General features: G+C 42.0%; 1 long non-coding RNA gene across 4 annotated transcripts; it reads left to right on the forward strand.

Annotated features, from left to right (window-relative positions):
- Nucleotides 1-278: 278 nt before the first annotated feature.
- Nucleotides 279-13328, forward strand: LOC114487919 (uncharacterized). 4 transcript variants are annotated; one of them, XR_008619521.1, is made up of 6 exons: nucleotides 279-723; nucleotides 1894-2014; nucleotides 3259-3675; nucleotides 3877-3952; nucleotides 9500-9701; nucleotides 10348-13328. It is a non-coding gene; the product is annotated as an uncharacterized lncRNA (long non-coding RNA). The 4 variants fall into 4 exon arrangements; XR_008619522.1 differs by lacking the exon at nucleotides 279-723 and having other exon boundaries at nucleotides 1570-2014; nucleotides 10348-10579; nucleotides 11228-13328; XR_003683487.2 differs by lacking the exon at nucleotides 279-723 and having other exon boundaries at nucleotides 1570-2014; nucleotides 3259-3404; nucleotides 3496-3675.
- The last annotated feature ends 261 nt before the right edge of the window (nucleotides 13329-13589 follow it).

The raw sequence follows: 13589 nt of genomic DNA on the forward strand, positions 1-13589 counted from the left end.
AACACCCACTTTGTGAGCCCTGGAATGTGGCCCTTGCAGCTGCCAGGCTTGTAAGAGGCTGATACAGAAGGTGCTTCAGATGGTGCCAAAACATTCTCCATTACAATAGTCTCTCCTTTCCTCTGCCCCAGTCCCCATTTCCCACCTCCCCACGTCCTGACCTCCAAAAGTTATGAATCTAAGACAGAAATTGTTTTGGGGAAAAAAAAAAAGTGAGTGAGAGGGAGGAAACTTTTAGAGATCATGGTTATATTTTATGGTATTGTTTAATGGTGATGGTTTCACAGGTGTATATTATCTTCAAACTCATCAAGATGTCTACATTAAACATGGACAGCTTTTTTGCATGTTAATTATACCTCAGTAAAAAAAGAGTTGTATTCTTCGGGAATTTACTAGTAGGGAATCATTGTAATGAAGCTATCTTTCATCCAAGGACATTTTAAGATTAACCCTTAGAAACATTCCTCCCCCTCCCAGTTCATGTAGACAATCTACAGGAGGCTACAGGCCACATCAGGTTCACAAAGGCAATGAAGCCGCTGAGCCCAGGTACCGCCAGTGACTCTGGTGTAGAGTCATCCTGCTCATATGTGCTGGATCTGATTTTACATTAATCTTGCTCTTCTTCCTGCTTTTTTAACGGCGTCACAGTCCTCCCAGTTTTTAAAGCTAGAAACCTCAGAGCTACCTTCAGCATATTTTCTTCACTGTCCCCTATGTGTAAGTATTCACCGAAGCATGTCAAATCTAACTCCAAAATGCCTCTCAAATGTATCCCCCTGTTGTATTTTCTCTTCCTTACTTAAGGTCACGCTTTATCAGTCTCACCTGGATTGCTTAGCACCTTCTAACTAGTGTCCTTGGCTTCAGGCTTGTCCCTCTCAGATCGATTTTCACACCTATTGGAGGCAGCTTTCTAAAACACAGACCTGACCCCAGTCCTCCCCTGTGGTGATGGTGGCCCCAAACCCAAAGGCTCAAGGCAACTCCTTTACAGGCGATAAGGCCCTTCACAGTCATATAATGGGCCTGTCTGTGCACTTCCCTACTGGCCAGTCCTGTGGGTCCTATCAGGATGTTATTGCAGGGAATGCACAGTGCCCCAGCTCATTTCAGCTCAGAAGCAATGCGTGGAGCCCAGGGCCAGTTGTTAGGACCAGCATCCAAAGATGTGCCGGGGCAGAGCCCACGGACCAAAGTTGGATTCTCAGTCCAGGGGGACAAGAAGAAACAGGCAAGGTGTAGACCAGAAGAAATGGGCACTGATGGGAAGTGAGAAGCAAGGAATGTGGGTGGAGGGAGTACGAATAAGCCCCTCACAGGTCTGTGGGAAGCGAGCTGGATGGACCTCCTGGTGGTGTGCCTGGAGGGTTATTTTTATTTTGCGGGGGGGGGGGAGTTTTTAAAAGGCCTAAGAGGAGCCAATATCCTTTATGAACCTTCCTTCCACTCTGATTGCTGCTCCTCTAACACACTGGGCATCTTGGCTCTATATTAGCTTTCTGCATTCTGATTATTAAGTTATAAATGAACTGTTCAAACATAGGAGATTGGTAATGAACTTGAAGTTGAAAGGTCATCGATTGGTTGCACCCAAGGTAGGGAAAAAAGGCATCTGTTATCTTGTGGATATGAGACTTCATGTTTGCTCGAGCATAAAGAATAGAGAGACACATGCTGGCCGAGGGAAACTGACACACAGAGCGTAGCAACTGAGATCACCGTTCTCTGCTGCGAGACTTACAATAGCGTCAATACTGACAAGCTTTTGGGACAAGAGGCAACTGAACAGATAGTTATAAGAGAGCAAATAAGAGCAATACCTGTGATAGCAATAGAAATGCATGATAGTACAGAGGAGTGATTAATTCTGTTTTGGAGCATCTATAGGAAGCCTGTATGGAGGAGGAGACCACAAACGAGGTCCTGAAAGATGAGTAGAGGCTTGCAACCTGGCAAAAAGAAGGAAGGGAATTCCAGGAAGAAGAAATGTGCACATAACAGCACGAAGGTATCGGGGATCACAGCTAATCTGAAGATCAGAGTGACACTGAGTGGAAACGGGGTGGAGACAGGTGGTGTGTAGTGAGGAGACCTCAGCCAGGAGGCCAGGTTGTGGTTGGGTTGTGAGGAACCCTCTACACCATACTGAGAAATGTGTGAGTTACCTTTCGGGGATGGCAATGGGAAAACAGTTTACTTTGTCCATTTAAAAATAGCACGGCGATGAACAACTTCCTGGGAGATACACTTTTTGTCTGGCATGTCTCTGGCGGAATCTTCCTTTCTGAGGTTCTCACACTAGAAAATACAGTAAGAGGATTCTTCAGCATAAACGCGACTGCCTTTATTACTTTGGCAATTAAGAGGGTTTCAAATGCAAGTGTAGATTTTCTCACTCCTCAGTGGAGTTCTTCTAGAAGGAGACAGAAGGCAGTATAGTACAGTGGTTCAGAGCAAAAAGTTTGGCTTCAGATTGTCTGGGTTTGAATCCTGGCTCTACCTTGAGTAAACTAGTAACCCCTTAAAACCTCAGTCTCCTCAGCTGTGAAACGATATGAAAATAATGCTACTCACCTCATGGGGCTGCATAAGGATGGAGGTCATGCTTGTAAAGCATTTAGCTCAGTACCTCTGGCACAGGGAAACACTGCATAAATATTAGCTGACAAAAGGTCCAACTGTTATCCGAGATGTATTTAGTGCACATCAGAATCCAGTCTCCTGTCCATGGAGCCTGAATCAGTCATTGTTCAACTCGAGAGCTACCTCATTAGAAATTCACTGAAGTTAGAAATGAGTCTTGTTTTCTGGGACCTTATTAAGTATTCCTTCCCAGGCTCTATATGATGAAATCACAGCGACTGATGAACAACAGCTCTCTGCACATCTGTCACCCTGAGACCCTGAAGTCATTAAGGCCAAAATCTGAATACAAGTAGTTTTGCCTTAATTATTTTTGTGACAATTAAGAGCTTTGCAAATCACATTTTTGGTTACTAGGAGGCAGAAAGATTGGAGTAACTTTGGAGCAGTCATTACTCTTGTCATAGTGAAAGAATGAAATGGGCTAAAACATGCAGGTTAATGGAGAGTTATGTGTAAATTCTTATACAACGTGGCTTAGAAAATTCAAAGAAAAGTTGTAGTTAGGCAAGTGGAAGGCTGTGGATGAGAAAGGCCATAATAGAAGAGCTTTAAAAGAAATGGCTGGTAGGAGTAGATATTAATCTCTGTCTCTCCTCTTCTTGGCAGGAGTGGAGGGTGAGATGCAATGGGGAGGGACTGGCTGAGAGGCTGGGTTAGCACAGCCAAGACAACGATAACTTCCAAAGTCCAGTCCTAGACATTGTGAATGTTTAAAAAAGAAAACACAACAAAATATGCAGAAAAGATTTTCGGTAACAAAAATTTTGGTAATTTTTTTCTCCTTCACATTTTATCATGAAGGGAAAGATCTTTTTCATTTAACCCATATTTGCTCGCCACCAGGGTGACCACAGAAAATGGGAGGGAGGCAATTATGTGCAGAATCCACAAAGAATTGAGAAATTCCAAGAAAAGAAATGATGTTAACTTAGAAAATCACCTCAAACCAGAATGTTGATATGACTCTGGGGACTGGGCAACTGAATTCTTCTCATATGTGATGATTATATGGAGAACTAGCAGGTTTGTACTTAATATTTCTTACGTCTGCTGAGGATTTCATTGCCCCAATACATGTTCTTTCTGTCTCTCTTTTTCAGCCCCCCTCTCTCTTTCAATCCCTTTGTTGAATCACTTCAGTAATATTTTAAGTGGAAAAACATTAGAAACGAAACCAATGAATGACTAAATTAACATGCATGTATTTTAACTTTTATCTACTAGATTTTAAAGTCCTTAAGAGCAAGAAATGTCATGGTGTTCCGACAACAGCCTATATCTACTTGCAATGTGACTTTGGGTAAGCATCTAAGCTGTCTGTGTCATGCTTTTACTAGCTGTAAAATATGAATAATAGTAGTTCCTACCTCGTTTGGTTATTGTGATAATATAATGAAATGACACAAGTGAAGCGTGTATTGTGGTGCCTGACACGTGTCCTTTGTTTACTAATATAGTGCCCCATATTTGTAAATGCACCATGACACCTTGCACTCAGGGTGTGGTATCTTTCAAACATTTTATCATTTCACTTCTTTTTTTTTTTTTTTTTTTTCCTTTTTGCCTGTGCCGTGCCCCATGCGGGATCTTAGCTCCCCGAACAGGGATTGAACCCGTTCCCCTTGCGGTGGAAGCGCAGAGTGTTAAACACTGGATGGCCAAGGAAGTCCCTTATCTTATTTCTAAGTACCACAAATTGGGTGGCTTAAAACAGAAATTTATCTTCTCACAGTTCTAGAGGCTAAAAATCCAAGATCAAGATGTTGGCAGGGTCACACTCCCCTGGAAATCTGTAGGAGAGACTCCTCCCTTGCCTCTCTCTGGCTTCCGGTGGTTTCCTGTCAGTCCTTGCCTTGTTGCTGCAGCCTTCAGTCTCTGCCTCTATCGTCACATGCTGTTCTCCTTGTGAGTCTGTCTCTCCTTTTTCTATAAGTACACCAGTCATTGTGGGCTAAAGGCCCACTGTATTCCAGTATAACCTCAACCTTACACCTCCAGCTAATTACGTCCTATTTATAAGGTCACATTGTGAGATACTGGGAGTTAGGACTTCCACATATCTTTTGGGTGACACAACCTATAACATTACTTCATTTTATGTTCGTTAAAACTATGACTACATATGATCATCAAACATTAGTTCACAATCAAATAAACAGAGAAAAGGGAGGTTGTTTAAATTGCCCAGAATTATGGCAGACTAGAAATCAAATTCTCTGCTTCACAGCTCTTTCCCTACTACAAAATCCTACCTGCAGTTCTATGACTGTAGATTAATGAATAGCAAATGGAATATCAGCATTTGGTTTATATATATTTACACATATCATGTTGATTTTAATCTTGAATCAGTTATGATTGTGTTTTCTTTTTGTTTGTTTGTTTGTTTTTGGCCATGCTGTGTAGCTTATAGGATCTTAGTTCTCTGACCAGGGATTGAACCCAGGCCCTTGGTGATGAAAACACAGGGTCCTAACCACTGGACCATCAGGGAATTCCCATGATTGTGTTATCATTCCAGGCTCTGTTGTAGCATTACCGAATACAATCACAAAGCAAACAATCTCGGAACCGAGCAAATGGTAGTAGGAACACACCCTGCTACAGATGAGGGGACAAAGATGAAGTTGAAGGCCTTGGCTGTTTCATTTGTGTTTTTTTGTCTGTTTGTTCCATCAAAAAAGAAAGATATTTTTCCAAGAAAAAACTACAGAGGAGATCCAACAAGAAGAGAACTTTTTTTGTTTTTTTTTTTATGGCATAAATAGGGAAGTGCCCCTATTTATTTATTTTTAATTTTTTAAACATCTTTATTGGAGTATAACTGCTTTACAATGGTGTGTTAGTTTCTGCTTTACAGCAAAGTGAATCAGTTATACATATACATATGTTCCCATATCTAAGAAGAGAACTTTTTGAGAATTATTTTTGGATACAGATATAGATTTATTTTAAGAAGCTGGCTCATGCAATTGTGAGGGCTGGAAAGTTCTAAATCTGTAGGGCAAGCCATAGGTGAGAGGTGATTTGCAGTCTTTTCTTTATTTTTTTAAAAATAAATTTGTTTATTTTTTAAATTTTTATTTATTTTTGGCTGCGTTGGGTCTTTGTGGCTGCACGTGGGCTTTCTCTAGTTGTGGCGAGCAGGGGCTGCTCTTCGTTGTAGTGTGTGGGCTCTCACTGCGGTGGCTTCTCTTGCTGCGGAGCATGGCTCTAGGTGCACGGGCTTCAGTAGTTGTGGCTCATGGGCTCTAGAGCGCAGGCTCAGTAGTTGTGGCACATGGGCTTAGTTGCTCTGTGGCATGTGGGATCTTCCTGGACCAGGGCTCGAACACATGGCCCCTGCATTGGCAGGTGGATTCTTAACCACTGTGCCACCAGGGAAGCCCTGATTTGCAGTCTTGAGTGTGGGGTATGTAGGGCTGGCCAACAGGCTGGAAACTCAGGAAGGATTCCTCTGTTACAGTCTTGAGGCAGAATTCCTTCTCTGAGAAATTGCAGATTTTGCCCTAAAGCCTTCAGCTGATTGGATGAGGCCCACCCACCTTAGCAAGGTCAATCTCTCTCTTTTTCACTCTGTCAGATCTCGATGAAGTCAGAACTAAGTTGTAATGTTGTCCAAACTTGAAGGAGCACATGTAGAGAAGAGCAGTATAAACGTTTGATTGGCAAATGACTGAGTAGTACAAACGACTAAAAAGATAGGGAGACAGAAGTGCAGGAATCGACTCTCCTGCAGTTACTGGATGGGGCACGGCTAGAAAGCTGGACTCCAGACCCCTTGCCCAATTCATTGTCTGGTAAGCTTCTAGTTCCGACCCCTGCAGCAGTCTCCTGCCTGCACCTCCTGCCTCTGTTCTCAACCTCACGAAGTGGCTCAGATCCAAGGCTACATGAGGACCTCTTTAATCCCACCTCCTCAGAGAGAATGTCATTGGTCAACAATAATTCTCACCACTTCACCCTTGTTTTATGTTTTCATTGTCTTTATTGAAGGGCATCTAATTTTGATAGGCTATATTTTCTAGGAATGAACCCAATTATTTGAAATTCAGTTCAAAAATCTGCATAACAGCAAGAAAAACTATGGAACATTGATTGAGCAACGTTTACATACCAGTCATTGACCTCACTCATCACTGCTCCTGAGAACTCCCAGAAAGAAAGGTGTTATTACTCCCTGTTCAGAGGTTAGAAAACAGAGGCAGTGAGGTTTGTGCTTTGTCCCCGGCCTCTCAGAAGGAAACAATTCAGTCTGAAGTGATCTTAGGATCATCTTCGTTCTTTTTTTTTTTTTTTTTTTTAATGGAGGTATAGTTGATTTAAAATATTATGTAAGTTTCAGGCGTACAAGGGATCATCTTGGTTCTTAAATGTCTCTATTCCCTTCTGGAAGCTGGCTAGGCCTAAGGCTCATGTTAATCATGCTTCTTGTAGGTTGAAGCCTATCACATGGCCATCACTCTGCAATGCATCTTAGCTAAAATAATCTAAAACATGTCTCAGGTGCAGTGAAAGTTCTGGTGGCTCTCAGAGTCACATCTCATAGGGCTGGGAAGCTCTTCCCGAGGAAGCTCACATTTGCAGACATCAGCTCCACTGTGCACCATGCTGGCTTTTCTACATCTCTGCATTCTAGAGCTGCTTACATACAGAAATGTGCCAAGAAAATGTACACAGAGTGCTTTGGAAAAGCAAACATTTGTGCAAAAATGATGCTTTTCAGTTTTTTCTGTGTGACTGGTTGCTTTCTTTGGAAGGTAATTTTTACACTGAGTATGGTTAGCACAGAACATCAAGGCTCTCACAATCTCAGTTAATCCCTCAGTCAGCATTTCTATTGAGTTATAAATATTTCATGCACATTCCCAAACCATTTTTGTCTTTCTGGCATTTTCCTGAAAGAGTAAGTTCCATTGCTCATTTCAATCATCTGTCTCTTTGACATATTATCATTCAGATCTTCCTTTATATGGAAAGACGAGCAGTCCCTCCTGTGCTGTAGGGATTAAGTGTGTGAGCTCGGGGGCCAGACGGAAGCTGAGAATCCCATCTCTGCTTCATATTGAAAACTGCTCAACCTCTCTAGTCTTAGTGTACCTATATCAGTTAAATAAGGATCATAGTAATTGTACCTAGTTCTTAGGGTTTTAGTGGAGATCAAAGGCGATCGTGTACTCACATTGCTTAGCACAATGCCTGGCACGTAGTAAATCTAGAATAAATATTAGCTAAAATTATTTTCCCAGTCGTTCCTATCAATTCAGAAACCAGAGTACTTGCATACATACAGACGTCTTGAGAAATCTTAAATCAGTTTTATGGATTAATGTCTAATTCAATTCAGTGAACACTTGGTGACCATTCCTAGGACACCAGGCACTCAGCTGGGTGCTGAGAGTATCATGAACCCTGTTTTCAGGAAGCTCACAGCCCATAGGCGAGGCAGTTATAGAAACACCTGATTACACAGTGCATGTACAATGACAGAGGGATGCAGTAGGTGCAGCAGGAGCACAGGTGCGGCACCAGGTAGCTCTGAGCGGGCCCCAAGGAGAGAACACACAGAGTAAGGGCACCCAGGCAGCATGCGGACTCTTCCTTCTACCCCTTGTTCAGGGCATCATCAGTTCCTACCCAGTTCACCTTTACATGTTTCTTGCCGCTCTGTACCACTGCAGTGTCCCAGTTCGGATGCCCATCAACTCTGGCCTGGCCTATTGCAATGGTCCCCATGTGGTCTCCAGCTTGTTCGTGTCCAATCTGTTGAAAAATAAAAAACAAGTCCTGACTTAGTAAGGAGAGACTTTGTTCCAAAGGATAATTGCTAAGTGAGGAGTGTGAAATGGACTATAGCAATAGGCAGAATGCTCTGACCGTGAGATCTTCAAGGGTTTTTCTTTTGCAGGGAGGAGTAAACAAGGCTGCAGAGAATCAGGTGTGGGCATGTGGGTTGAATAGGAGTGGACTATTGGACCGTGTGGCAGAGAATGTTCTGAGGATTCAGTCTGCTTTCAGGAGGGGTTTAAGGAGGGGCTGCTTGCTGGCTCAGGCTGATGGGGCCAAAGCTCACCTTATCCAAAATTTGATTAACAAACCCTTTGTTCTGATTGAGCAGTGGGGACAAAACTGTTCAGCTAATTATTTATGAGGCAAAAATGGGAATCTGGAGGGTCTGTGTCTGGCCTTGCCAGAGGTAAATGCAGGGTGTCCACGAGTCTTATCTAAGTCACATGGGGACTTCTTTGCAGTAAGTAAGTGTTTCCAGAACACAAAGGAATTTCTAAAGCTTCCCCATTTTCCAGGAACACAGGGCTCAGGTGAAGTTCAGCATTGTCACCATCCTCTATCAGCTACAAGAACTTTTTCTCTGAATGATGCGTGTGATCAGGTGACCCTTTGTGTAGCACAGCTCAGTGGCTTTCATCAGATGGCCCTTGCTTATCTCTCCTGCCAAATCTCTGGTTTCCGGCTCCAGCAATACCAAACTGCTCATGGTTTCAGGCCTACACCACGTGGATTCCAACCTCTGTGTCTTTGTTCATACTGTCCTTTGTGCCTGCAATGCCATCTCCCCCTTTACTTGATGACACCTCTACTCCTAATTATCCTCAAAGTCTCGGATGAGGCAACATCTTCAGGAGACCTCCCCCAGCCCTGCACTGGTTTGGGTACTTTTTGGTGTTCCTGTAGCATTCTGAACTTATAGCTTTTGGTGTAATGATTGCTTTTGTGTCTTTAGTGTCAGGGACTATATTATAAACCTTATGAGTGAACATTTGTTTAGTGTGTGCCTGGTTCTCTGCCCAGTGCTATAAACTCACTTATTTGTTAATCTGTCTTTCAGACAAGAATACTGAGATTAGGAGGATAAGCAACTTGCCAGCTATCATGCAGAGACTTTGAATTGAATAGAATGGATTTGCCAACATGAAGATTATTTTAGAATCCTCTCTCTAGAGTTCTCTTACAGTTTGCCTGGTAGTGACAGAACGTTTGAGCCCAGCGGGATTGTGGTGTTCATCAAGGTCACTGTCTCCAATGTACAGGTATTTAACCTTTGGGAGGTAGAAGACACAGAGCTCTTTGTGATTGAACAATATTGTTTTTTCTAGATCCCGTTGAGGTTTTGCAACAGTGAGCTTATCATCTTCAGTAGTGTAGCACTCAAGTTAACTAGTATGTGCGGTCAGCATGGCCCCAGAAAGCTGGTACCTTTATTCAGAATTCTGAGTAATATGTTAAGAAGCTACTTAGCTTTCACTCCCAGAGACAGTTTGCTGGTGTTTCAGAGGCTCCTCCCTTGTCTCATTCTTGATCCTCTAATAGTGGCAAAAGGAGGGCTCTTTGGCCTTAAGAATGGCAAAGACCTACTGAGAAATCCAGCAGTCGTTCATTTATCCAGTCATGCAATTAATTATTGACTCATTCATTTGGTACCTCAACCAATATTTATTAAACATTAATTTGTGCCAGGTACTGTCAGAGGCTCTGGGGATAAAGAGAAAAATAGGACACGATTCCTATTTTCAAGGAATTTATAAGCTTCTAGATGAATCAGTCAGGTAAACAAGGAAGCAATAAAATGATATTAGTGCTAAGTTAGAAATAATGCTGGGGCAAAAGAAAGGAAAAATGGACTGTAATTCCTCAAAACATTATTTACGGTAATTATCATCTCCCTGACTATTCCAGGTCTCATGTCACTCCGTAATTATAAGGCTGGAAGCCAATTCACCAACCAGATTCTACTGAGAGGCAATGTAATTCAATCAAAACACTCTTATAATTTTGCAGATTTAAGTCTGTCAACTGAAAAAAAAGCACAACCAAAGAGTTGAGGATTATGTCTTAATTAGCAAATTTACTGAGTACTGAAGCCCAGGATACAGCCTCTCAGATCGCTCTGAGGAACTGTTCCGAAGAGGTAAGGTAGGAGCCAGGATACAGAGGAGTTTTGCAAAAAACACCCTAAAACCACTATGTACTCAGAACATCAGAAGATTGCTGCTTATTAAAGAGAACCAGACATGTTAAATTAATGAATTTAACGCTTTTCTATGGGAAGATCCAAGTGTCTGGGCTTACTGAAATTATCCTTTGATATGCACCTTACCTATCTAGGGTCAGTATCCTGTTTTTTTCCATACTGAATTCCCCTCAGGATATACCATCAGGGGTCACTGCAATGGCTGATACTTGATGGCCTCAACATCCTTTGTTTACTGAAATGGCAGGTGACATTTTTTGTCCACAAGTCTGCATGTATAGATTGCACATACAGCAAAAAATTATAGGAGTATACTTTGAATCACTAATAAAACTTGAGACTCTGGGTTGAACAGAGAACATGAGTGCTGATTGCTGAGTCTGAAAAATAGTAAATGTCAGAGTATCAGCAATGAAATTGTCAGCCACAGAGTCTTGATAAAAATACCAACATAGAAATCAGAGGGCTTTGTTTTGCTTCCCTGTCTACTGCAGGTGGTTGACAGGATGTAACTCTGAAAGGCTTTCTTAGGAAATTTTTGTTTCTCTTGTTTGTTTGTTTTTCTCTTCCTGTGCCTCCACACAGGGTTCTGTGACCTGGTGCCACCTGCCTCATATCCAAGATCCCACAGAAAGGCTGCCCTTTTTTGGTAGAAGGCTTCTGGGGCATATTGACTTACAAAGGAAATAGCTTGTGAAAGAAAAGTGCTTGCAAGTCCAGGAAATGTCTCTTTCTCATCTAATTTTTATTCTAATGAGAACAAAATATGGTAACTTATTCCAACTGCCAGTGTTGTTTGTAAGATGGCCATATCTTTGCTGAGCTAGTGAATCTCTGCAGGACTCTACCAGAGACCTGGTGAGGTCCCAGCACCACTTATTGGAGCCTCTTTCTCTTCTCACCAAGTGAGGACAGTAGTAGTTTTCTTCCCCTGGGAAGATAAGTTTATATTTGCGAAGTTCAGCAAAACTATAAATGATCCAATTTGGGGAAAATGAAAAAAAATGATAATATAGTATACTATCTAATGTTATGTAATTAACTCACTAACCCCGTGAGTTAATTCTTTACTCTTCTTATCAGAAAGGCACCACAGTGGAGGTGGATGGTGTCTGGAAGCCAGATAGACCTGGCATTAATAGCTCTTATACTTACTAGCCAAGGGACTTGGATTAATTTCTTTTTATAATTAATTAATTAATTAATTTTGGCTGCATTGGGTCTTTGTTGCTGTGCGTGGGCTTTCTCTAGTTGAAGAGAGTGGTGGCTTCTCTTGTTGTGGAGCATGGACTCTAGGCATGAGGGCTTCAGTAGTTGTGGCACGTGGGCTCAGTAGTTGTGGTGCACGGGCTTAGTTGCTCTGCGGCATGTGGAGTCTTCCCAGACCAGGGCTTGAACTCGTGTCCCCTGCATTGGCAGGGGAATTGTTAACCACTGCACCACGAGAGAAGCCCTGGGTTAATTTCTTAACCTCATTTTCCTCCTACTTGAAATAACACCTTTAACAATTGTAGGATTAATTGTGGTTAGAGACAAAGGATGGTGCTAAACATCACTAGATGCCGGTAGCATACCTCCCTCCCTGATTATGACAATCAAAAATGTCCCCAGATGTTGCTGGGGGTTCAAAATCATCCTTGACTGAGAATCATGACTATAGAAAAAGATACCTTGGACTCAGAGGAGAAGGATGGCTACTTCTGGCTAGTCTACCTACTAATTCTAAATTTTGCTTTTCTCACCTTTAAAAAGTAGGGGTTAAGCAAGATTATCTTTAAGGTGCTTTCTAACTCTAGCAAGATGAGATTCTATGGAAGGAAGAAAAAAAGATGATGAAGATTTAGGAAGACATGCAGTGAAGGCCAGGGAAATTGGCTAAGATAGGAAGAGGTCAGGTAAATTCTGTACTTCTGAGCAAAGTTGAGAGTACACACCACCAATTAGACAAAATTGCTAACCTAAGCTAACTAACTAGTAATAAAGGGTCAGAAATCCAGACCAGGAATCGGGACTCCTACAGATGATGGAGATGACAATGATGATGATGATGGTGGTGGTGGTGATGGAAACGACACAGCAGCTAACATTTATTGAGCACTAACTATGGACTGTGCTCCCAGGCCAGAATGTGGGTGACAGAAGGTTGGCATATAGACTCGGGTGGGATATGATGGTAGGAGTCATAGAGAGAAGCTGCAAGAACCAGACTACTCTCAGATCTGGGGTAGGTCAGAGCCAAGGGAGATGTGCTCTGGAGATGTGCACACGTCTTACCTGGTCCTTTGTGAAGCCACTTCAGTTTCTCTTGGGTGTTTGGTGCTGAGCAAATGAATCCCATTCTTAACTTTTTCCATCATCAGATCCTCTTCATTTGGCTTTTAAGAAGATCCGTATGTTAGGCTGGAGTTGTGACCAAGGAGGAACTTTTAAGTCTCCAAATTCTCTGTATACCACAACTTGTGCTTTGGATAATGACTTGTTCTCTGCATCCCTAACCCAATAGTTTAAGTAGAATAGTAGACTAGTCTAAGTAAGTAATGGGGGGCTGGGAATAAAAATTCAACACAATGAGGTAAGAGTGATTTTCTTTTCTATAGTAAGAGAGGAATTGAAATATTTCCAATGGCAATGGAGAGTATATGCAGTAGCACAGTTGAAATACTAATATTGTCTGGATAGGTGGGGCACTGGGAATTAGTTTTGGAAAATAATTAAAGTGAGTCAATAACAATAATGTCTAAAGTAGTTTTTGGCCTTTTCCTGAGAAGGATATTAGTGATTTCTAGTATCACATTTCCCTCATATTCCCTTATTCTATATTATCAGATTAATAGAGAGGATACACAATTCTTAAGGGTGAGTGTGTCAGGGGTCATGGGAAAGATAGTAAGTTTCTAGACATACTGAGCTATATATAATCCAGAAAAAAAATCTGTGTTTGTATGTA

The sequence above is a fragment of the Physeter macrocephalus genome, chromosome 15, assembly GCF_002837175.3.
Source record: "Physeter macrocephalus isolate SW-GA chromosome 15, ASM283717v5, whole genome shotgun sequence".
Taxonomy (NCBI): Eukaryota; Metazoa; Chordata; class Mammalia; order Artiodactyla; family Physeteridae; genus Physeter; species Physeter macrocephalus.